This window comes from Anser brachyrhynchus, assembly GCF_964034855.1.
Source record: "Anser brachyrhynchus genome assembly, chromosome: 1".
NCBI lineage: Eukaryota > Metazoa > Chordata > Aves > Anseriformes > Anatidae > Anser > Anser brachyrhynchus.
Window position 1 is genome coordinate 173,585,858 of NC_137694.1, and position 24,603 is coordinate 173,610,460.

Consider the following 24,603-nt stretch of genomic DNA (forward strand, 5'->3'; position numbering starts at 1 on the left):
CATACAAAGTCCAGATATTCATTTTAATTTTACTGGTCTCAATCTCTAAAAATCAACCTATACTATAAAAAGAGAGATTATTATTATTATTATTATTATTATTATTATTATTTTATTTTATTTTATGAACCATATGTGAAGTAGTTTTGGGTAAAATGCTACAAAACTATTTTCTCATTGGGCTGAAGGAGGTCATAATTATTTTAATGTGTTTTCAATAAGAATTTTTTTCTTCATGTAATGTATTTCCTTAAGGGGAAAAGTACATTGTGGTTATTACAAAGCCATAACAATAACAAAACAAAAAGGAGTTAGTTTTTGTTTGTTTTTTTGTTTTGCTAAAATATTACAAACTTTCTATTCAAATAGTCTCGTCTAACTGCTAGATGAATTTTAGGCATTTTAAAATTGCAAATGGAAACGTTCCTGTCTATTTCACCCTGGTGAGGATCTTCTTCTGGTAAATGGCTTTTTCAATCATTAACTACTCAGAAATGACCTACTTTCCATTCATTGTCTAGTTAGTCCAGTTCCAATTCTGTCCACATTTAGGTAAATGGCTTCAGCGAAAGCTGGGTCAAACTGTTGTTTTTTTTTTTTCTTTTTTTTTTTTTCTGTTTGATGTGATTGTCCTGCCACATTCACAGAAATACATAAAAACTGAAAGCCTTTCTCTTTTACTAGAAAATCTTCAATAATATGTGTAACATTATATTTTCATAAAGAACAATCAACAGTTTCACATTTAAACTGGTCTATGATTTCTGAGGCCATGTTAGTGATCACTTCTCCAGCATAGATTGCATTTTTAAATGGTGATTCTGTCATCTTGTCTTATCTTTTGTATTAGGGCGTTAGCCAGATTGTAAAGAGTACTTCAAAGCACGTATCTGCGTAACAGCAACAACAACCTACATCACTGGTTCTTGTTCATATCTTCTGCAGATGTGCACAACTTTAACACCTTACTAAATTTAAAATCTATTGCTGCTTCTGGTAGATACCAGAAATGGGATTTCTTTCAATTAACTAAAGACATGAATAATGTAGCCAAATTTAAAGATGAAATTTAAATTTATCTAAAATGTAAACTATATTGGGATTCAGTCATGTGATCATGGATTAAGCCTTCTTAGATGTCATAGAATGTCACAGATAAATTCCAAGTGCTGCCTTAAAAGTGGACAGTTCTCCCACTGATTTTCCTGTCTTAAATATGCTTTCACAGAGGTGCAAACAACGTCACTTATTGGCTCGGCTCTGGTCAGCAGCGGGACCCTTACCTAACATGGGGCAGCTTCTAGATTCTTCTCACAGAAGCCACCCCTATGGCCCCCTGCTACCAAAACCTTGCCACGTAAACCCACTACACATCCTACCAGCTATGAGGGGGAAAATTAACTCTACCCTAGCCAAAACCAGGACACTGGTTTAAAATTTCTTAACGGTCCCACAATGCTACTGTTACTTAAATCTATATGCATATGAATAATTTATTTCTTTTTATCTATCCATTTATTAATATAAATACATAAAGAGAAGTTGCATAAGTTCCTGAAGGGAAGGTGTAAAGAAAACAGCCATACTCTTTAAGTGATGATGAGTGACAGGACAGGAGGCAATGGGCAAGAACTGAAACACAAGAGTTACCATTTAAATATCAAGAAACACTTTGGTGCACGGGTGACAGAACACTGGAGTAGGTTTCTCAGAGACGTTATGGAGTCTCCCTCCTTGGAAATCTTCAAAAAACACCTGGACATTTACCTGGGCAACCTGTTTTAAATATTCTTGCCTGAAAAGGGGGTTGGACCAGATGACTTCCAGAGGTCCCTTCTAACTTATTCTGTGATTCTTTAATCACAATAGATAAGATTTTAAATCTTTTGCATACCAAATGTATATATTTTTTGAAATATTTCATACGCGATTATTGTTTATACATATTATTTGTATCATAAATTTCTGAACTATTTCATAGAATGGATTGTGGCAAAGTTAGGTAATTAAAAATGCTTGTTATATAGCAATTCTATTTCTAAAATTCTTTTATATTCTTACATGTATCTAGTTGGTCTCTTTACTGTAAAGTAAATTTCAGACCTAACAATGTGTTAGGAACCTCAAAGAAACAATGTGTTTTACATGTTGACCTGATGAAACTGAAAAGTGCTAGAGAGGATCTCCTTTTGAAAAATATCCTCTATGATGTCACACACTTATTGTTCTGCTATCATTATATCATTGTCTGTCTAACTTGTAAGAGAAACTTAGAAGAAACATTAATTGACTTTACTGTCATTCTGCTATGTAATTTTGTCAAATTACTAATTTTAAATATACAAACAGGATAATAGTGATTGGAAGGGAACTTAAAGATTATCTAGTGAGACAGGGAACAAGATAAAGGATGTTGATTCTGTAGGTCTTAGCTAACACAATTGTATGTTAACAACCCAAAAGATAAGGGAGTAAAAGACTGCATGCATAGATAATGGAACCAGCAAGAACTGGCTTGACTGCTGAAGTCTGTTAAAGAAAGGAAAGGTCATAAGTTTAGCAGCAAGGAAGACCTCTGGCCTTCATCAAAAGACCACCAGAGTACACCAGACGACCACCCAAGGACTCCAGTACGCATGCAAATAGGGGCAGGAACCTATGCTAATGATTATTCGGAGATCTGATGAATATGCAAAAGACTAAGGGGAAATTAAATGAATATGTATATATCGCACTAATATAAGTATACTGCCAGTAATCCTTGGTGTGTGTGTTAGGTGGAGCGATCCCCCATGCACGCAACACCGTAATAAGGAATACCTACTTAATAACTTTGATTATTGAGTTTTCACTGCATCATTAGTTCCAACATGCCTGCCATGGTAAGAGACACCTGCCACTAGGACAGATTGCCCAAAGCCCCATCCAATTTAGCTTTCAGTGTCTCAAGGCGTGGGGCATCCACAGCTTCTCTGGGCTATATGTTCCAGTGCGTAACCACCCTAGTAGTAAAGATATCCTAACATCTAATCTAAATCTCCTCTCTTTAAAACCATTACCTCTTGTCCTATCACTGCTGTCCCTGACAAACTGTCATTCTCCAGCTTTCTTGTAGACTCAGTTTAAGAATACTGGAAGGCCTTTATAAGGTCTCCTTGGAACCTTCTTTTCTCTAAACTTAATAACCCCAGACACCATATATTACAATATTTTATCTCTTCAGTTTTGATGGACACAAACCTCACTACGGCAAGTGTTTTCAACGCCTAAAATAAGATGTGTTCAAGGAATCGGCATTAATTTATTGGAATATTGGATCATCTATGAATGCTAGAGTGAGCTACTGTGGAATACATGGAAAAAAAAAAAAAAAAAAAAGGAGCACTGAGATAATTACATGAGAGAACATAGAACCCTGTTTAATATTTCTCATTTTTCTGAAAATTTACAGAAAAAATCGTCACTGATACTATCAGGAACAGGGCACTTTAGGGATCCTTGGCACAATGAGGACTGACCACAGGACTGTGGTTATAATTAGGGATTTAGTATTACATACACACACACACACACAAAATAAATCAATCAGCATAGCTTATTATCTACAATTTCTAGCACTTAGCTTAACTTATATTTGCACAGAATTTTTAGAATTCTCAGTTTTACAGGCTTTTCAGTCGTGTGGGTCGATCCTCTGCATATCAGGTAAAATTGTTATCAATCAGTATGTCACACACTTATAACCTAGACTTGGGCTTTATATAAAAGAACATGTGTCATTCACTCAATCCTAGGAGAAAGAAGATGATGCTGCAGGTGTTCTTGGCCACCAAAAGATAATGAGATTTTCTTGTCTAACAGCAGTTTCTGTCTCAGTCCCGCTTACTGCTTGCTGCTGCTTGATTTTATAGATAGTGTTCCCTGTGTTGATAGGCTTTCCTGCTCCCAGCAAATGTCACAATCTCCTGGCAACCTAGCAACTGACTACTGATAACAACAATGGACTTAATCATCTTGTCAATCAATGCTCCCAATATGTTCCAATATGTTGATCCAACACTTGGGTCTTAATAACACTATTGCTCTTAATCACCCCGACTATGGATGACCCCATACCCTGGGGCCAGAAAGGGAGAAAGGGAAGAAAGGGAGAAAGGGAAGGGGGCAGGAGGTAACATTAACAGCCTGCTTACATGTTATGGATATTTGTGTTATGGTTGGTTATGTTAACCATGCCGCCAGAGATTAGGAGCAGGGGGTACCAGTCACATCAATTTTCCAAGCAGGTGCTTTTATTACAAGGAAGGACAACAAGCTCTGTCCTTTCCTGATTACAAGCCCTCCAAAAATGAATTCACAGAGTATTTTACAGGAAATTATAGTCATGAACTTTGGTTAATTTTCAAGGCAATGATTCTCCTTGAACACTGTTGAAAAACATTTTTCATCCTAAGTATAGAATAAGCAAAGGATGACAAGCTCAATCCATCTCTCATTTGTCTAACAGAGACACAGTCTAAAGCACCTCCCTAAGGAATCTGATTTTAGTTCACAGTGGGGAAATATGAGAGATTTTGATCCAGATGGTCTTTCTTGTTCTTAGTGGACTTGATTGATTAATTAATTATTTTTTAGCCAGAAGCTAATCTATAAAACATACCGAGGAAGAGATTTAATTTTTTTCATGCACTCCAATCCCTTGCTCACCATCACCAGTTTGATCAAGGTTTCTCTGTTTAGACTTGTGTTGTAGGTGCAGATGTTTTTGATACTGAGTCAGAAGGACATATAGTTCTCTTCCTGATAGAATAATAGAGCCAGATCTGAAAGGTTTTATGAACAGGTAGGCCAAACTTTTAATATTTTAGTTAGACAGAAAGAGGTTTAGAAAAAATGTAGATGTAAATAATGACCCAGGCCTGGAGGATGTGTTTGAAAAGATTAGGTGAGGAACTCATAGTATGCATATGTCCTTGGATGTTTAAATGACTTAGCTTAGTATGCATACCTAAACTGATTATCAACAAACATTGGAAGAACCTGAAGGACCACCAGGAGAAATAAACATGCATATTCTGAGATCCCAGAAATAGTGTGGATATATTAATTATCTTTTTTTTTTTTTTAATTTTTTTTAATTGAATGAATGCATACGTTTTGGTTGTACTTAACCCCTGTGGCTTGAACAATTCAGCATGCTCGCTAGGTAGAGTGATCCCCTGTGTGTATGACACTACAATTAAAGAATGCCTGCTTCCTGAAACTCCAGATTGAGTCTCAGAGAGTTTCTTTGACTGAATTTTACGGTAACATTTTAGTCTTCTAATATATCAAAAGTATGTTACAATGTGTGGTTTGTAAGGCCACCATAAGCAGACTGTTGTGGGTCAATAGCTGTAATAAGCTTAAAACAAAGACCACAGAAACTGTTGAACTTCAACAGCAGTGATGAAAACAGATGATTTTTCTGTTTTCAGAAATATCAAGCAATGATCTAGATGATTAAAGCCATATTGGGGGAGACAGTAAAAGGTATTTTCTAGTTGTGAGTCAAAACAGACAGAGGTGTCTAATTGCAGATTTCGGTTAAGTGACAAAACCCACCTGAGAGTGTTGATAAATGATTTTTTTTTTTTACGGTACCACTCAGTAGTCTAGTTCATGTGAACTACAGCCTAAGTGTGCATATATTCATACTTAAACATTTAGAGAATTAAGGCAGTATGCACAGCACTAAGAACTGTTCTACTGAAGCCGAGACCAAGCTTTTTCAGGCAGTGTATTCTTAAACAGATGAAATTCTGTTCATTGGATCTGTCTCTAAATCTGTTTTAGGGGAGAAATAACATTCTTAATTGTCTTAATCATAGGATCATAGAATTATCATAGAACCATAGATTGGCTCAAGCTGGAAGGGACCTTAAAGACTATCTAGTTCCAACACCCCTGACGTGGGCAGGGATTCCACACACTAGATCAGGCTGACCAAATCTGACAAGGTACCTTGAACACCTCCAGGGATGGGGCACCCACAACTTCTCTGGGCAGCTTGTTCCAGTGTCTCACCACCCTTTGAGTGAAGAATTTCCTCCTAACCTCTAACTTAAATCTCCTCTCTTCTAGTTTAAAACCATTTACCATTCTCCTGTCATTATGTGACTGAGTAAAAAGTTGCTCTCCATCATTTTCATAAGCCCCCTTTAAGTATTGAAAGGTTGCAATGAGCTTCCCCTGGAGCCTCCTCTTCTTTGGGCTGTACAGACCCAGCTCTCTAAGCCTTTTTTCATAGGAGAGGTGCTCCAGCCCTCTGATCATCTTTGTGGCCCTCCTCTAGACCTATTCTTATCCACAGCCTTCCTGTGCTGGGTACTCCAGACCTGGATGCAGTACTCCAGGTGGGGCCCTACAAGGGCAGCGTAAAAGGGGACAATCACCTCCCTCGACCTGTTGGCCACTCTGCTGATGCAGCCCAGGATGCAGTTGGCCTTGTGGCCCGCAAGTGTGCACTGCCAGCTCATGTCAAACCTTTTGTCCAGAAGAAGCCCTAAGTCCCCAGGGATGTTCTCAGTGAGCTCTTCTCTCAGTCTGTACTCATGGTGCTTAGGGACTTGGCTTAGTGGGTGACATTGATACTACAGTGATGGCTGGACCAGATGATCTTGAAGGTCTTTTCCAACCTTAATGACTCTACATATGAGCCTGTCAGTCTCACATCAGTGCCTGGTAAAATTATGGAGAAGATTATCCTTGAAGTTATTGAAGCGCACCTGGGGGAAAATGCAGTCATTGGTCCCAGCCAACATGGGTTCATGAGGGGTAGGTCCTGCCTAACAAATTTGATTTCCTTTTATGATAAGATCACCCATCTAGTCGATCAAGGGAAACCAGCTGATGTGATCTTTTTGGATTTCAGTAATGTTTTTGACACAGTTTCCCATAGGATCCTACTGGACAAAATGTCCGGCATACAGCTAAACAAAAACATCATCCGATGGGCGAGCAATTGGCTGATAGGCAGGGCTCAAAGGGTTGTGGTAAATGGGGCCACATCTGGCTGGTAGATGGTCACTAGTGGGGTCCCTCAAGGCTCCATTTTAGGGCCAGTCCTCTTCAATGTTTTTATAAATGATTTGGATGTAGGACTAGAAGGTGTTTTGAGCAAATTTGCTAATGATAATAAAGTTGGAGGAGTTGTGGACTCTGTTGAGGGTGGAAAGGCCTTGCAGAGAGATCTGGACAGATTGGAGAGCTGGGCGATCACCAACCGCGTGAAGTTTCACAAGAGCAAGTTCCAGGTCCTGCACCTGGGAAGGGGCAACCCTGGCTATATGTACTGACTAGCTGATGAGACGCTGGAGAGCAGCCCCGCAGAGAGGGATCTGGGTGTTCTGGTTGACAGCAAGTTGATATGAGCCAGCAGTGTGCCCTGGCAGCCAGGAGGGCCAACAGTATCCTGGGATGCATCAAGCACGGCATCACTAGTTGGTCGAGGGAAGTGATTGTCCTGCTCTACTCTGCGCTGGTGCGGCCTCACCTTGAGTACTGTGTGCAGTTCTGGGCACCACAGTACAAGAAGGATATAAAACTGTTGGAGAGTGTACAGGGGAGGGCTACGAAGATGGTGAAGGGCCTAGAGGGTAAGATGTATGAGGAGAGGCTGAGGTCACTTGGTTTGTTCAGCCTGGAAAAGAGGAGGTTGAGGGGAGACTTCATTGCAGTCTACAGCTTCCTCACGAGGAGGAGTGGAGGGGAAGGCGCTGATCTATTCTCTTTAGTGGCAAGCAATAGAACCCTAGGGAAAGGCGTCAAGCTGAAGCAGGGGAGGTTTAGGCTAGACATCAAGAAGAGGTTCTTAATTGAGAGGGTTGTTGCACAGGTTCCCCAGGGAAGTAGTCACTGCACCAAGTTTGTTGGAGTTTAAGAAGCGTTTGGACTGTGCGCTTAGTCACATGGTCTGCATTTTTGGGTGGACCTGTGTGGTGCCAGGAGCTGGACTCAATGATCCTTATGGGTCCCTTCCAACGCAGGATATTCTATGATTCTATGTCTGGGATTGCCCTGACCCAGGTGCAGGACCTTGCACTTGGGCTTGTTGAACCTCTTTAGGTTCACATGGGCCCAGTTCTCAAGCTAGTCCAGATCCCTTTGGATGGCTTCCCTTCCTTCTGCTGTATCAACTGCACCACTCAGCTTGGTGTCATCTGCAAACTTGATGAGAGTGCACTCAATCCTACTGCCTATGTCATTGACAGAGATATTAAACAGTACTAGTCCCAGGACAGAACCCTGAGGGTCACCACTTGTCACTGGCCTTCACTCAGACATAGAGCCACATAGAGCCACTCCACCACTTTCTGGGTGCAACCTTCAAACCAGCTCCTTATCCACTGACTGGTCCACCCATCAAATCCATTTCTCTCCAATTTGGAGATAATGACGTCATGTGGGACTGTGTCAAAGGCCTTACAGATGTCCAGGCAGTTTATATCACTTGGTTTTCCCCTGTCAACCAATGCAGTCACTCCATCATAAAAGGCCACCCAATTGGTCAGGCATGATTTGCCCTTGGTGAAACCATGATGGCTGTCTCAGATCACCTCTTTGTCTTGCATGTGCCTTGACATTGCTTCCAGGAGGATCTTTTCCGTGATCTTGCCAGACACAGAGTGGACGCTCAGCAGTCTATAGTTCTCTAGGTCCTCCTTTCTACCCTTTTTAAAAATGAGAGTGATGTTTCCCCTTTTCCAGTCACCAGTGACTTCACCTGACTGCCAGGATTTTTCAGATATGATGGAGAGAGGCTTGGCAACTACATCAGTCAATTCATTCATGACCCTGGGATGCATGTCTTCAGGTCCCATAGACTTGTATCTGCTCAATTTTATCAGGTGATCTTGAACCTGTTCTTCATTTACAGTTGGAGGGATTTTTCTCCCCCAGCCTCCATCTACAGTTTCAGGGTAACTAAAGGTTTGGGAATCCCGGCTGCAGTGAAGACTGAGGCTAAGAAGTTGTTGAGTAGCTCAGCCTTCTCCATGTCTGTTATTACCGGTTCACCCTTCTCATCCCTCAGAGGGGGTACATGCTCATTGGCCTTACTTTTCTGGACAATGCACCTTTAGAATCCCTTCCTGTTATTTTTTGCATCACTTGCCAAGCTTCCATCTGTGCCTTGTCTTTCTTGATCCCATCCCTGCACATCTGGACAGCATCCTTGTACACTTCCCTGGCCACATGTCCTGATTCAACTGCCTGTGCATTTCCTTCCTGTGCCTCAGTTTGACCAGCAGGTCCTTGCTCAACCTTGCCATTGTCTGCCCTCCCTGCCTGCTTTCTTCTCGGAGATGGAGAGATTTTGTGCTCTAAGGAAAACATTGTTACAGAGTTAACTCTGTTCAGCTCCTTTGTCCCTGAGGACAGTGTTCCAGTGGATCTCATCCACTAGGTCTTTAAATAGCTGGAATTTTTCTCTTCTGAACTGCAGGGTCCTGATTTTAGCCAGGCCTGTATTCAAGATCACAAACTCAACCAGGGCGTGGTCACTACAGCCCAGACTGCCTCCAGTCTTGACTTCTTTAATGAGTTCTTCTGCACTGATGAGCACCAGGTCAAGTAACGCTTCTCCTCTGGTTGGTTTGTCTAATACCTGGACCAGGAAGTCATCCTCAGTGTACTCTAGGAATCTGCTGCATTGCTTGCAGCCTGCTGTGCAGTTTTCCCAGGAGACATCCTGGTGATTGAAGTCCCCCATCAGTATGAGACAGTGTGAGTGTGACACTTCTTGTAGTTGAAGCAAGAATGCCTCATCCACAGGCACCCCTTGATCAGGCGGCCTGTAGAAAACCCCAGTCAGAACCTGTCCTTTATTAGCGCATTCTTTAACACACACAAGAGAGTGGTTGTTTCCCATGCTGTTTGCATTGGTGTAGAGGCATTTCAGCTGGGCTATTTGTAGTATCGTGTTTCCAGAACCCCACCCAGTCAGTTGCACCCCATCTGGCATCAGCATGCCCGTTCCCTCAAAAGTGTGTCCAAGGTTGTAGAAACCCAAATCCAAGGCATAGCACCAGCCTTGCAGCCAATCATTCACATGGTCCTTTTGTCTCCTTCTTCCTGGGTCCCAGCCACCAACCGGGAGGACAAAGGAGAACACTACTTGTGCTCCTGATCCCTTCAAGACTTTTCCAAGGGACATAAAATCATTTTTCACATTTTGGAGTTTCCTTGTCACAGCATCGTTTGATCATACTTGAAAAAGTAGGAAGGGGTGGTAGCCTTTGGGATCTTTCTGAAGTGGCAGCTGGAAGCCAGTTGGGGTACTTTAGGATGTCTCAGAAGACATTTGGTAGGAAATACATGGCCAACTGAACTGAGGCAATAATGTCTGTATCACTTTAGTAAAATTTTATTTTAACACGTTTAATATGTAATTAAAACAAACAAAACCTGTGATAGTGACAAATCTTTCTGAACATCCACCATTACAATATCTTGACTTTATTATCATATGTACAATATGCAGTTTTTCAAAGTTGGTTAATAAATTTAAAAAGAATAATGGTAGAGAGGGAGACAAAATAAGAACAGTCAAGGAAGAAAAAGTATGTTTGAAATATGAAATGATATGCTGAGACATTGAAGCAGAGAAACAAAGAAAAGTTGTTCTAAGTGACAGTAGCTACAAAGCTTCCGATACCTGTAACGTTAAGCACAGATAGGAGGATATAAGCAGAGTAGATTACCAATGGGGGAAAAGAGAGATGGAAAAAGAGAGGGAGAGAAAGAGAGAAGAAAACTTCAAAAAGTATACATAGGAGAAGACTGATAGAGATCTTTAAAACATTGACTGCATCTACTTATCCAGTGATTACTCTTCCTATGAAACAAGGAGTTGAGCTATTTCATTTTAAACACAGTTAGTAGAGTCATTAAAAATTAATTATATGGTAATTATGTAGCTCTACTTTAACAGAAGTATCTTTCATGCTTTCCTCTTTCTTCCCCAGACACCCAGTGGTATTCTGGGCTAGATGGACCTTTGGTTGACTCAGTACAACCAGTATTCTATTCTTTATGCCACAGTAACCAACAAATGTATCATTATGTAATGTCAAAGTCCACCCTATCTAAAGTAGACTACCCTAACTGCACATAATGTTTCCTTCAGAAAAGAGGTCCTAGCCATATAATCATAATCACAATTTGTATATGATCACCTTCTAGCTGTACAATATACAAATTTTGAGGTTTATTATGGTCCCAGCAAGAAGGTTGATATACAATTAACTGTATGAATAGTTCTAAAAGATTTAACTGGGATTACTGTGTCTCCTGGAAAAAGTACTAAAGTACTTTAATGGCAAATGGGAGATGTGGATGCAAGTGGTACATATGGATGTATCCTCAGAATGTGGAAGCAGTTCAACCACAGCCAAGATTGGTATGATTTGTATATAGTCCATCTCAGAACACAAAACAAATATTATTGTAAAAAGTACCACATTTATTTTAAAAAGGCACCTAATAGAATTAAATATATACAACTGATAGTGTCTTAACAAAGTCACAATAGTTGGAGACAGAGAAGAACTGATGTGTGGAAAGCGTAAGTGTTGCTAAACTAATTTAAGTTATAGCAAGGGTGTGACATTGGCTTAGAACTGGTTTAATCTCAAATTTTTTGGCTGTTTATAGTATTGGGGAATTTCTCTTAGTGCCATGATTAAGGTTAAAAGAGGGACTGGATAGGGTCATTTTCCAGTTGACCCCATCTATATTTCAGTCTCAAGAGAAATGATGGAATTTGCTTATATAGAAACTAGTGTAATCATATATGTAAAAAAAGGAATATGTGGCACTACTTAGCAGAGAGAAATCTTTGTGGAAATGTCAAATCATATTTCTTAAGTTTAATGGTATTTTCAGAAGTACCCTTGGAAAAAGCATCTGTGAGTATTGTAAGCATTCTGTGTATTTCCTGGGAGACTGTTCCTTCAGACAGCCATCTGGGTTTTGTTCAGCTTCCAAAGTATTTTGCAGGAAAACAGAATAATTTTTCAGTGTATAGAGAGTTGCAAAGAGAGAATATGCAGGGGAAAAAAAAAAATGGAGGGAAGAGGAGGTGGGGGATATGAGGGATACAAAGTTTCTAAATGCAAACATCAAGAAATCTTGTAGTACAGCCCAGTCACATCAGAAAAAATCTAATGGTAAATTCTATATTATGAGAGTAACACACTTGAGAGAAATAAATGTTCCAGGAGAACTTGCGCAGGTTAAGAAGTACTCAGTAAAGATCCCTAAGGATCTTTACCCTAAGGAAATATATATATATATGTGTGTGTGTGTGTGTGTCTGTGTATACACACAATCTTAAGAAACTAAAAAACTGAAGGAACTAATTCTTGAAATCCTTAAGGCAATATGACACCAAATCCAACTGTCTGTGGCTGTCTTCGAGGAACATATTACCCCTAAACTCGTAAAAATCCATGAGCAAAAGGCTAGATTGCTGTTTTGTACATTGATGGAAATAATAATAACAATAACAATAATAATATAACATCCTCATCTTTCATTTCCACTGAAGAAAAATATTCAATTTTGTATATTTATATTACTAAATAAAGTACTCTGTACTTTAGGGAGTACAGAGTGTCTAGGTTTACTAACTCTAAGACACCTACATTTCAGGAGAAAAAAAACATAATATGCTTCTGGGCACACATTATGCAGAAGGATGATATGCTTTATAATGAATATAAACACTTTTCCTGCTTATTTCTTAATTTGAAACAATATAACTTTAAGGAAATATTATCTAAGGAAACATTATCTAAACAAAAAACTAATTAATCGATCAAACAAACAAAAAACAGAAAACGCTAGATGATAATAATAATAATAATAATAATAATACATTCTACATAGTCACCATTTTATTTCTTTTCTTTTCCAGATATAAATAGACAATGATCTAATATAATTCTGTATCATATGGGTGTTTGGAAAAAAAAATATATAGTAGTTGATATATCATTTAGATATTTAACTATATATGTATTTTGTTATTGCAATATATTAATGTTCAGAAGATTCTTCTAGATTTACAAGCATAAAATGCTTTGGAGTTGTACTTTTCAGATTTTGCAAAAGTGAATGTATTTCAGACCCCAAAGTATGGGTTTCTTCATTTAATATAATTTTGTACTTTGTCGTGTTCAACTGTAATTGTCAAAAAACTTCTTATATTTTCTTTCGTTTGTTTTCCTTCAGTCTTAAGGTGCCAGATAGCATTCACATTTCCTTTTAGCAACTGTTATTTTTGAGGGCTATCTTGAATAGTTATAACCACAAATATAACAGATGTCTCATAAAATTAACTTCAATTGCTTGTATATGACCTTTGCCAAGGAAATAAGACTCAAATTGAAGTCAGCAAGAGCAGCTGTAGATTCTGCTGTTAGATAACAGTGACCTGCATTGCCAAGGGTACGACCAATGAATAAGAGAACTGTGGTCTTGCAAACAATAAATGAGATTAATGCCAGAATGACTTAGCAAGCACAGCTTCAGCTACAGTGATGTGACATCTTGGGTCAGAAAGAATAGATTCAGTAACAATTAAAACATGTCTACTAGGTAACCAAATTTCAGCTAGACTCAGAAAATTTACTGAGATTAATGTTGTCATATTTGTATTTTTTCCAACAACAACAACAACAACAAAAACACTGTTGTTTATTTATTTATTTTTCTTTATTTCTCTTCCATTTCTTACATTTTTTTCTCTCTTTATATATATATATAAAATTATGTTTTATTAGAGTCTACATTTTAAGCAGCATCAGCATATTGTTATTTATAAATATACCAGTTTAGGTATCTACAGAGTAATGTAAAATTAAAAATAATAATAGTAATAATAATAATAAAGCGAGAACAGATCTCATTCTTGTCTCCTTTTTACAGAATTAAATCTAAAAGAAATCTGACGACAGAGAAGCAGATACAATGGAAATCACTAGAAAGCATATTAATAAATATAATTATGGCAAAATGGATCTGGTATGTATTAATTATTCAGTTATTTACTTGTCAGCTTGAACAGATTTTGCAGCTCTCAAGGTCTTTACTTTTTGCCATTACATATCTCAATATATGTACATATTAGCTCACGTGAGAGAACAGTAAATGCTCAGCCTTGATACAATGATATTGTATTTTCATACTGTTAAGATATCCAAGACTGGTATCCTCCTTTTGATAGTTCGCAATCAGTTTGGTGACCATTATTTTTTTTAGGTGGAGTAAGCCAGACACACTTACACTTGTCTCCGTGACTGTATCACAACTTTGTGCAACTTTTTAGAAAAGTATTTTTTATTTAAACAGCACAGATTGACCTGTTTCATCCACAGTTTGTTTGTTTCCACTTCCTAATGAGTTCAAATCCAACTACTCTCATTTTGAAGTAGCACTAATCCTTTTTTTTTTTTTAATTTGTAAAATCATCTACTTGATGTCAGATATTAAACAATTTCACAGACTATGCTGAAATCCTCAACTCTTAGAAGCAACCATGGTTTTATTTAAAACAAATAATAATAATAATAAGCAAACAAAGAAACGCTGTTGTACATTCTTTGTGCTTTACTTTAGCATCTCATCAATTTTTATTAGTTACTTGAAATTCTTTGTCTTTCTTAGGAACAGAAAAGTGTATGGACTTATCCCTGAAACGACCAGGGTAAATTATGGCAAAGAATTCAGATGAACTCTTCCAGAATAGACTATTCAACATCAGAATCTGTCATGTTTCGAAGTTCTCCAATAACATTTTAAGAAACCATGACTTCACTGTGAATTTAGAAGACTGGTTGTACCATGCATGTATGTCCTCCAGACATGAAAATCAGTATCTTGCCCACTATAATGAATCATTTTTGAAAAGTAATTATATCATTATAAGTAATTATATATATATATATATATAAAGTAATTATATTATTGGTCTAAAAGTTGACATGCAGAAATACAACATCCAATTTCTATAATAAATAGAATAAAACTAAATAGTAGATAGTGTTATGTGCTATAAGCAACTTTAATTCATAAGCCCATAAGTAGAAATTCATCAGGTATTGGAAAGAAAATGTTGTCAGAGAGCAACATGATGTGGTACAAAGTGTAGCCCCATAGTCTGATATAATATTGTCACTGCTAGTAGCTGTGACTGCTTTTTTTTTTTTTTTTGGTTATCAGTTTATTTCCTATCTTATTAATAAGTCTATTAATATAAAATGTAGAAGTTTTCCATATAATTTTAGATGTATTTTGAATATTTTTCTATGGACATGTGAACAGAAAAAAAATGTCATCTTTCTTCTCTATAGTCTCTTTTCTGTACTTCAGAGCTATTACTTAAGAATAGTTACTAACATTTGTCTACCTTTCATCACAGAAATTAAAATATTGGTGCAAGAACTGCTTTTTAAAGCATATGAACTAAACCTTAAAACAAAACAAAACAAAACAAAACAAAACAAAACTATACCAGAAGAAAATTAATCTTACTTGAGGTTATACTAGTAGTTTTACTGATTGATATGTTGTTTATTGATTAAAAGTACCTTACTATGTATACAAGGATTAATTACCCACATTTTAGATGTTTTCCACACTCTCCAATAAGAAAATTGGAATATAATAATTTACTAAAGCAACAGAACGTCAGGAACTGGTCAAATAATGTAAGTTATAATGCATATGCATCTATTTTCACTCCTCGCCTTTTTAATTCGTGTAAATGAAATCCAACATCTTAACTAAGGACACTATTCGTTTTTCTTTTGTTTCATTTTCCTAAATTTATCTATTCTTTATCTATCCAGTTTCTTGGCAGAAAGAGGTCTCTAAATATACATTTTTGTTGTCATTTTTAAATAAATATGAATGTTTTATATTGAAGTTATGATCTAGGTTATGATTTTATACATTCAAAATACTGTATAGAGCAAATGTAATTAAATTGTTAAAGTACACACACGTCTAAATTGAATGCCTGATGTTTTCAAAATGTGAAGTGCACAGTAAATTATCTTCAAAAGAGTTTGATTTGTATGTATACTTACCTAAACTGAACTTCAGAATTTTGAAAATAAATGTCTGAAATATATAATTTCAAAATGATGTGAGGCAGACTCAGTCATAGCTATGCAATATAATCAGGCTGGCATTTTAACTGTTGTTTCCCCATTCAGAATATCTATGAAGTAGTGGGTTTATTTTTATGACATATATAAATGGGTTATTCATGTTTGGGGATGAATTTGTAAAAATATCAAATGACAATTATTGTAATACTGTTTTTCAGAATTGATGTATTATTATAATTATTTATAAGCTAAAAAGTGTAGTTTACTATGGCTTATAAAAGATAACAATGGAAATGTAATATTATGTATGAATTCTAAAACCAATCCAGATGAAATAAATTTAGAAAATAACAAAGCCTTGATAAACAATTTAAAAAGTATTATGATGGAAACTTGGCTTAAAATGGAAAACTCTATTCTGCAAAATTATGCACAGTCTCTAACACAAAAAGCTCATTATCTTCCTGGATTTTAATGGATGGAAATGAGCTGGCTATTTTGAACATACTCTACTCTTTAGTATTGGGAGGCTTTTTTGACAGAAATTTTTTACAGTGGCTGACATTTAGGGTATCTTATCAATGTTTACAAATATCTCAAGTGTGGGAGACAGAGGGATTTGGCCAACCTCTTTTCAGTGGTTTGTGCGGATAGGACAAAGGGAAATGGAGCACAGGATGTTCCACACCAACATGCAAAAGTTCTTCACGGAGAGGATGACGGAGCAATGGAACAGGCTGCCCAGGGAGGTTGTGGAGTCTCCTTCTCTGGAGATATTCAAGGCTCATCTGGATGCCTACCTGGGCATCCTGCTCTAGGGAATCTACTTTGGTAGGGGGGTTGAACGCGATGCTCTCATGAGGTCCCTTCCAACTCCTACAATTCTGTGATTCTGTGATTCCAAACTTTAAAAGATTTTCTAAATCTTTCATCTCTGTTTTTCCATTCTCTCTTTTAAAAATTCTTATTATTATTATTGTCATTAGTTTAACAGGTCCATTTCACAATGTTTGTTTAATTCTTAATATAGAGATAAGTGTATATGTTTATTTGAAATTTAGACTGAGTATAATTTTTTTGTTGGATAATTTACTTGGCAAAAATTGATTCTAGTCACCTTGAAATTTGGGTCAAGTTTAACAAGCCATTCTCTCAGACATGTTATTTTCTGTTAGACTCAAAGTTTTAAAAAGTTATTTCACACCTATTTCACTGCTTTAAATAGGATAATTTCATGTGTTCTCAGAAAGCGTTATCTCTAATTACTCTTTCCTAGTCATGAGGAAAGTACAGTACTTTTTAAGATGTTTAAGTTGAACTGGGCTACATTATAAAGATACATTACTCTCTATCTTTTAGTCTTTATTCTCTATCTTTATTTTTAATCTTTCTCTATCTCCAGAAAAGCTGATTACCTGAGCTCTCTGATTACTAAATTGGCTTCTGAGATAGCAGGTGAGGAGGACATTTTGGAATGTAAGTCTATGTCAGATATCGTTATTTTTTTTAATTCTTCTATCACAAAAGCAGCCTGTTACTGCCTTTTATGCTTACCAGCTGTTAAAATAGAATTTGTAGAAAGTAGAAAGAAGCTGTCATTCATGAGAAATCTAGAAAGGAGTATACAAAGGGTATACAAAAAAAAATATATATAAAATGTTTTGAAGCTTTATATATATATGAATGTGATATATTTAATATATATAAAATATAAATAGATATTAAGTTATAACATATTATATATTATATTTATATATATTGTAGTATTTTGAAACTTTTTTTTTTAAAAAAAAATATAAATATTAACCTAGAAACAAAGAAGGAAACAAGAAGAAAGTTGGGGTTTTGTATTTTTGTTTGTTTGTTTGTTTATTTTTTTCACGGATACAATTTCAAAAAAAAAGGGAACCTTTTAAAAACTATTATGTAATTTAAATTTAATTTTCCCTCCCATATTCCATAGTAAGATTTTTTTTAGTTAACAAAAATATTTAATTATTATTATTAAAAATAATAATAATAATATGGATTCAACATGACTTTTTTTTTTTCACGTTACATTCTAAATTTATACTTTTTTTCCTGAATGTACTTTTTTGTACTTTTTTTTTTTTTTTTTTTCAGTGACAGGATCACTGTGTTTGTATATAATTTCTGCAAAGGGAGACAACATAGGTAAAAGTCTCTACTTGTGAGTCTTGGTGTATAAATTTATGAAGTTTCAAAATACTTTGTGTGAGTGTGAAAAAATAAATACATTTTCAATGCTGTCCAAGATAATATGTCTTTGACAGGTCTTAGTTCCTCTAGAACTGACACGTCAGACAAAATGGGTGTGGTTTGGGGGAGGGGGAAACTTAATTATATACTAAATTTTCTGTAATCCAAGTTCTTGTATGTTGCTGAGTCTGAATGACAATCTCCATGTAATACTCTGCTAACACTCTGCTCATCTGAATTGTGGACTTTCCTTAGGGAATGACAGTATTCAATATCATGGTTTAACCTGGAAGACAATTAGACATCACACGATCCATTCCCCACACCCCTGCCCCACCCTGCAATAGGATGGGTGACCAAATTGAAAAGAAAAGTGAAAGAACTCATAGTCTGAGATAAGGACAGAGAAAGAGAGAAAGAGAGAAAGAAAGAGAGAAAGAAAGGAAGAAAAGGAAGGAAGGAAGGAAGGAAGGAAGGAAGGAAGGAAGGAAGGAAGGAAGGAAGGAAGGAAGGAAGGAAGGAAGGAAGGAAGGAAGGAAGGAAGGAAGGAAGGAAGGAAGGAAGGAAGGAAGGAAGGAAGAAAAGAAAGAAAGAAAGAAAGAAAAGAAAGAAAGAAAGAAAGAAAGAAAGAAAGAAAAAGAAAGAAAGAAAGAAAGAAAGAAAGAAAGAAAGAAAGAAAGGAAGGAAGGAAGGAAGGAAGGAAGGAAGGAAGGAAGGAAGGAAGGAAGGAAGGAAGGAAGGAAGGAAGGAAGGAAGGAAGGAAGGAAGGAAGGAAGGAAGGAAGGAAGGAAGGAAGAAAAGAAAAAGGAAAAGGAAAGAAAATGAAAACAAACAAATAAAAATACACAAACTAAGTGAGGCATAATACACATGCTCACCTATGCACCTATTCCCAGCCCTCCCTGATCATCTCCCTCCAGTTTCATTCTGTAGGAAACCACATGGTATGGAATAGACTTTTGGCCAGTTTGAGTCAGCTCTCATGGTTCCATCCCCTTTCAGCTTCTTGTGAACCCCCAGCCTTCTCAGTGGCAGGGCAGCATGAGAAGCCAAAAAGTCCTTGGCTCTGTGGAAGCACTGCTCTGCAACAATTAAAACATCAGTGTGTTGTCTGTTATCAACATTATTCTCAACCTAAATCCAAAGCACAACAACATATGAGGTACTAGGAGAAAAATTAACTCTGTCCCAGTCAAAACCAGGACAGATATATCTGCACAATAAAAACTAGGTAACAGAGGTTAATTTCAATTTCTATTTAACAAACAAACAAACAAAAAGTAATTAATAAATAAAAAGATGCAATAAGATTAAGGCAAAATATAAACGATTATCAGATGAAAATTATCAATGGAACTTTAATATGATTTTTTAATCATTAAATCACAGTATCACAGATTTCTAGGTTGGAAGAGACCTCAAGATCATCGAGTCCAACCTCCGACCTAACACTAAGTACTCCACTAAACCATATCGCTAAGCTCTACATCTAAACGTCTTTTAAAGACCTCCAGGGATGGTGACTCCACCACCTCCCTGGGCAGCCCATTCCAATGCTTAATAACCCTTTCGGTAAAGAAGTACTTCCTAACATCCAACCTAAAACTCCCCTGTCGCAACTTTCGCCCATTCCCCCTCGTCCTGTCACCAGGCACGTAGGAGAACAGACCAACCCCCACCTCTTTACAGCCTCCTTTAAGGTAACTGTAGAGAGCGATAAGGTCTCCCCTGAGCCTCCTCTTCTCCAGGCTGAACAAGCCCAGCTCCCTCAGCCGCTCCTCGTAAGACTTGTTCTCCAGACCCCTCACCAGCTTGGTCGCCCTTCTCTGGACTCGCTCGAGCACGTCCATGTCCTTCCTGTAGCGAGGGGCCCAAAACTGAACACAGTACTCGAGGTGCGGCCTCACCAGAGCCGAGTACAGGGGCACAAACACTTCCCTAGACCTGCTGGCCACACTGCTTCTTATACAGGCCAGGATGCAGTTGGCCTTCTTGGCCACCTGGGCACACTGCTGGCTCATATTCAGCCGACTATCGACCAATACTCCCAGGTCCCTCTCGGCCAGGCAGCTTTCCAGCCACTCATCTCCCAGCCTGGAACACTGCTTGGGGTTGTTGCGCCCCAGGTGCAGGACCCGGCACTTGGCCTTGTTGAACTTCATACAGTTGACCTCAGCCCATCGCTCCAGCCTATCCAGATCCTCCTGCAGAGCCTTCCTGCCCTCGAGCAGATCGACACACGCACTTAGCTTGGTGTCATCTGCAAACTTACTGAGGGTGCACTGGACGCCCTCATCCAGATCATCGATAAAGATATTAAAGAGGACCGGCCCCAGTACCGAGCCCTGGGGGACACCACTAGTGACCGGCCTCCAACCAGATTTGACTCCATTCACCACAACTCTCTGGGCCCGGCTATCCAGCCAGTTTCTAACCCAGCGAAGCGTACGCCAGTCCAAGCCCCTAGCAGCCAGTTTCTTAAGGAGAATGTTGTGGGGAACTGTGTCAAAAGCCTTACTGAGGTCAAGGTAAACCACATCCACAGCCTTTCCCTCATCCACCAAGCGCGTCACTTGGTCATAGAAGGAGATCAGGCTCGTCAAGCAGGACCTGCCTTTCATAAACCCATGCTGACTGGGCCTGATCGCCTGCTTGCCCTGCAAGTGCCGTGTGATGACCCTCAAGATAATCTGCTCCATGAGCTTTCCTGGCACTGAGGTCAAACTGACAGGCCTATAGTTCCCCGGGTCTGCCCTGCGGCCCTTCTTGTAGATGGGCGTCACATTTGCTAGCCGCCAGTCAACTGGGACCTCCCCCGATAACCAGGACTGCCGATAAATGATGGAAAGTGGCTCGGCCAACTCCTCCGCCAGTTCTTTCAGTACCCTCGGGTGCATCCCATCCGGCCCCATCGACTTGCGCACATCCAAGCTCCGTAGCAGGTCGCCAACCATTTCCTCATGGATAGCAAAGGCCACATCCTGCTCCCCATCCCCTTCCACCAGCTCAAGGCACTGGGTATCCAGAGAACAACCGGTATTGCCGCTAAAGACTGAGGCAAAGGCGGCATTAAGCACCTCAGCCTTTTCCTCATCCTTAGTAACTAGGTTTCCCCTCGCATCCAGTAAAGGATGGAGATTCTCCTTAGTCCTCCGTTTCGCATTGATATATTTGTAAAAGGATTTTTTGTTGTCTTTAACGGCAGTAGCCAGGTTGAGCTCCAGATGAGCTTTGGCCTTTCTAATTTTCTCCCTGCACAGCCTCGCTACATCCTTGTAGTCCTCCTCAGTGGCCCGCCCTTTTTTCCAAAGATTATAAACCCTCTTTTTTCTGCTAAGCACAAGCCGCAACTCTCTGTTGAGCCAGGCCGGTCTTCTTCCACGCCGGCTCGTTTTTGGACACGTGGCGACGGACCGCTCCTGTGCCATCACGATTTCTAGGAGCGCCCAGCCTTCCTGGACTCCTCTGCCCTTCAGAACCGCCTCCCAAGGGACTCTGCCAACCAGCGTCCTGAGCAGCTCAAAGTCAGCCCTCCGGAAGTCCAATACAGCAGTTTTACTGGTCCTCTTCCTGGCCTCGCCAAGAATAGAGAACTCTACCATTTTGTGGTCACTCTGCCCAAGACAGTTTCCGACCACCACATCTCCCACCAGTCCTTCTCTGTTTGTGAAGAGAAGGTCTAGCGGGGCGCCACCCCTGGTAGGTTCACTGACCAGCTGCGTCAGGAAGCTATCTCCCACGCGCTCCAGAAACCTCCTAGACTGCTTTCTCTGTGCCGTGTTGTGTTTCCAGGATATGTCCGGGAAGTTGAAGTCCCCCACGAGGACAAGCGCCGACAATTTTGCAACTTCTGTCAGTTGCCTATAAAACTCCTCATCCGTCTCCTCATCCTGGTTCGGCAGTCTATAACAGACCCCCACCAGGAAGCTAGCCTTGCCGGCCTTCCCACGGATCCTAACCCACAGGGATTCAACCTTATCATTCCCAGCCTGGAGTTCCACAACATCAACATCAAAAGATTCTCTAATGTAGAGAGCCACGCCACCACCCCTTCTGTGCTGCCTGTCCCTCCTGAAGAGCCGATAGCCAGGCATTGCAGCACTCCAGTCGTGGGAGCGGTCCCACCACGTCTCCGTGATGGCAACCAAGTCGTAGCCTGCCTGCTGCACGATGGCTTCCAGCTCCTCCTGTTTGTTACCCATGCTGCGTGCATTAGTGTAGATGCACTTCATCTGGGCCATCGCCTTCTTCCCCGGCCTAGCCAGTTTCCCCCGGCACAGCTCCAACAAGCCTTGTTTGAGCCCCGTCCCCGTTCTTACCTAGTTTAAAGCGCTCTCTATGAGTCCCGCCAGCTCCTGGCCTAGGATCCGTTTTCCCCTTGGAGATAGGGACCCGTCTGGGGCCATCAGGCCGGGTGCCGAGTAAAGCTCCCCATGGTGAAAAAAACCAAAATTTCTGTGCTGGCACCAGCCTCTGAGCCACCTATTAACCACGCGAGCTTTCCATGTCCTCTCCGTGCCTCTCCCTTCCCCCGTAGGGATGGACGAAAACACCACCTGCACTCCCGCTCCCTCCACCAATCGTCCCAGCCCCCTATAGTCCTGTTTGATAGCCTTGAGGCTTCTCTTTTCAACATCGTCACTGCCAGCCTGGACTATCAAAAGCGGGTAATAGTCAGAGGGGCGAACCAGGTTTGGAAGCTTCCTGATAATGTCTCTGACCCTGGCCCCAGGGAGGCAGCAGACTTCCCTATGTGTGGGTCAGGCCGACAAATAGGGCCCTCCGTTCCCCTGAGGAGGGAGTCGCCCACAACAATCACCCTTCTTTCTTTCTTGGTGGAGGCAGTCCTGAGGCGTGGAGTCAACTTCCTCACCTCAGGCATCCTCCTGGGTAGGCTTCCTACCTCATCCTCACCCACCGGTCTCTCCAGCTCCAGGGCCTCAAACCTATTGTTCAAGGGCACCTGGGAAGGCGGCACCGGAAGGGGAGGGCATCTCCTGCGAGGTCGAGCAGGGACCTGTCTCCATTCCTCCTCAACTCGCAGGTCCCCTCCCTCTGCCCGATGGCGACAGGGCAGGGGTCCACCCCCCTTTGGAGCGTCTCACCCTGGTCCCTCTCCCTCGGTCCTGCAGGGAGTCGCTCCACCAGTCTATCTCCCACGCGCACTCCCTGATATCCCTCAACCTCTGCACCTCCTCCTTGAGCTCCGCCACCATGCGGACCAGGTCGTCCACCTGCTCGCACCTCACGCAAGGTCTCTCTGCCTCCCGCCGATGGCAGCAAGAGGCTCAGACACTCCCCGCATCCGGAGACCTGAACTGCCGCATGTTTGGGCGGGCAGTCGGTCTGGGTGTGTACTGACTTCCTAGAGAAAGCACCGTGCCTGGTGGAGACCATTGCCGCCAGCTGACGGGAGAGACGGTGTGGTGCCGTTAGAGGAGTTGAGTCAATTTATGCAATATTTGTCAAGTTATGCAATATTATATGCAATATATATAATATGCAATATAGTTATGCAATATTTTTTTGCTGTAATGTTGCATGACATCCATGTGAGCATTTTAGTAAAAGACAACATCGACCAGTGTGTATCCCAAAGAAGGAATCAAAACCATAAATTTAAACCACGTTATTATCTTTGAATGTTGGCCTACCGGTGGTGGGTGCTACAGAGGAAGATGCAAGATAATGTGCAGAGGAGGCAACACTGCAAAATATAACAGGAAAAGAAAGAAAAGAATAGAAAGAGGAGGAGAGAAGGAAAGAAAGAGAGGAGGGAGAGAGAGAGAGAGAGAGAGGAAGAAGAAAGAAAGAAAGAAAGAAAGAAAGAAAGAAAGAAAGAAAGAAAGAAAAAAGAAAGAAAGAAAGAAAGAAAGAAGAAAAAAGAGAAAGAGAGAAGAGAAAAAAGAGAAAGAAAGGAGAGAGACGAGAAAGAGAGAAGAGAGAGAGAATGAGAAAGAGAGAAAGAGAAAAAGTGAGAGAGAAAGAAAAGAAAGAAAGAGAGAGAAAGAAGAGAAAGAGAGAAAGAGAGAAAGAGAGAAAGAGAGAGAAAGAGAAAGAGAAAGAGAGGGAGGGAAGGGAAGGGAAGGGAAGGGAAAGGGAAGGGAAGGGAAGGGAAGGGAAGGGAAGGGAAGGGAAGGGAAGGGAAGGGAAGGGAAGGGAAGGGGAAGGAAGGGAAGGGAAGGGAAGGGAAGGGAAGGGAAGGGAAGGGAAGGGAAGGGAAGGG

The 24,603-nt window shown here is 40.0% G+C and overlaps 1 protein-coding gene across 1 annotated transcript in view; it reads right to left on the bottom strand.

The window, feature by feature from the left end:
* Window positions 1-23,730, bottom strand: part of LOC308188218 (uncharacterized protein) — a 248,218-nt gene extending 224,488 nt beyond the window's left edge. Inside the window, exon 1 of the mRNA XM_080577041.1 lies at window positions 23,627-23,730. The gene's annotated coding sequence lies outside the window, so the exon portion shown is untranslated. The remainder of the gene's footprint in view (window positions 1-23,626) is intronic.
* Between the last annotated feature and the right edge of the window lie 873 nt (window positions 23,731-24,603).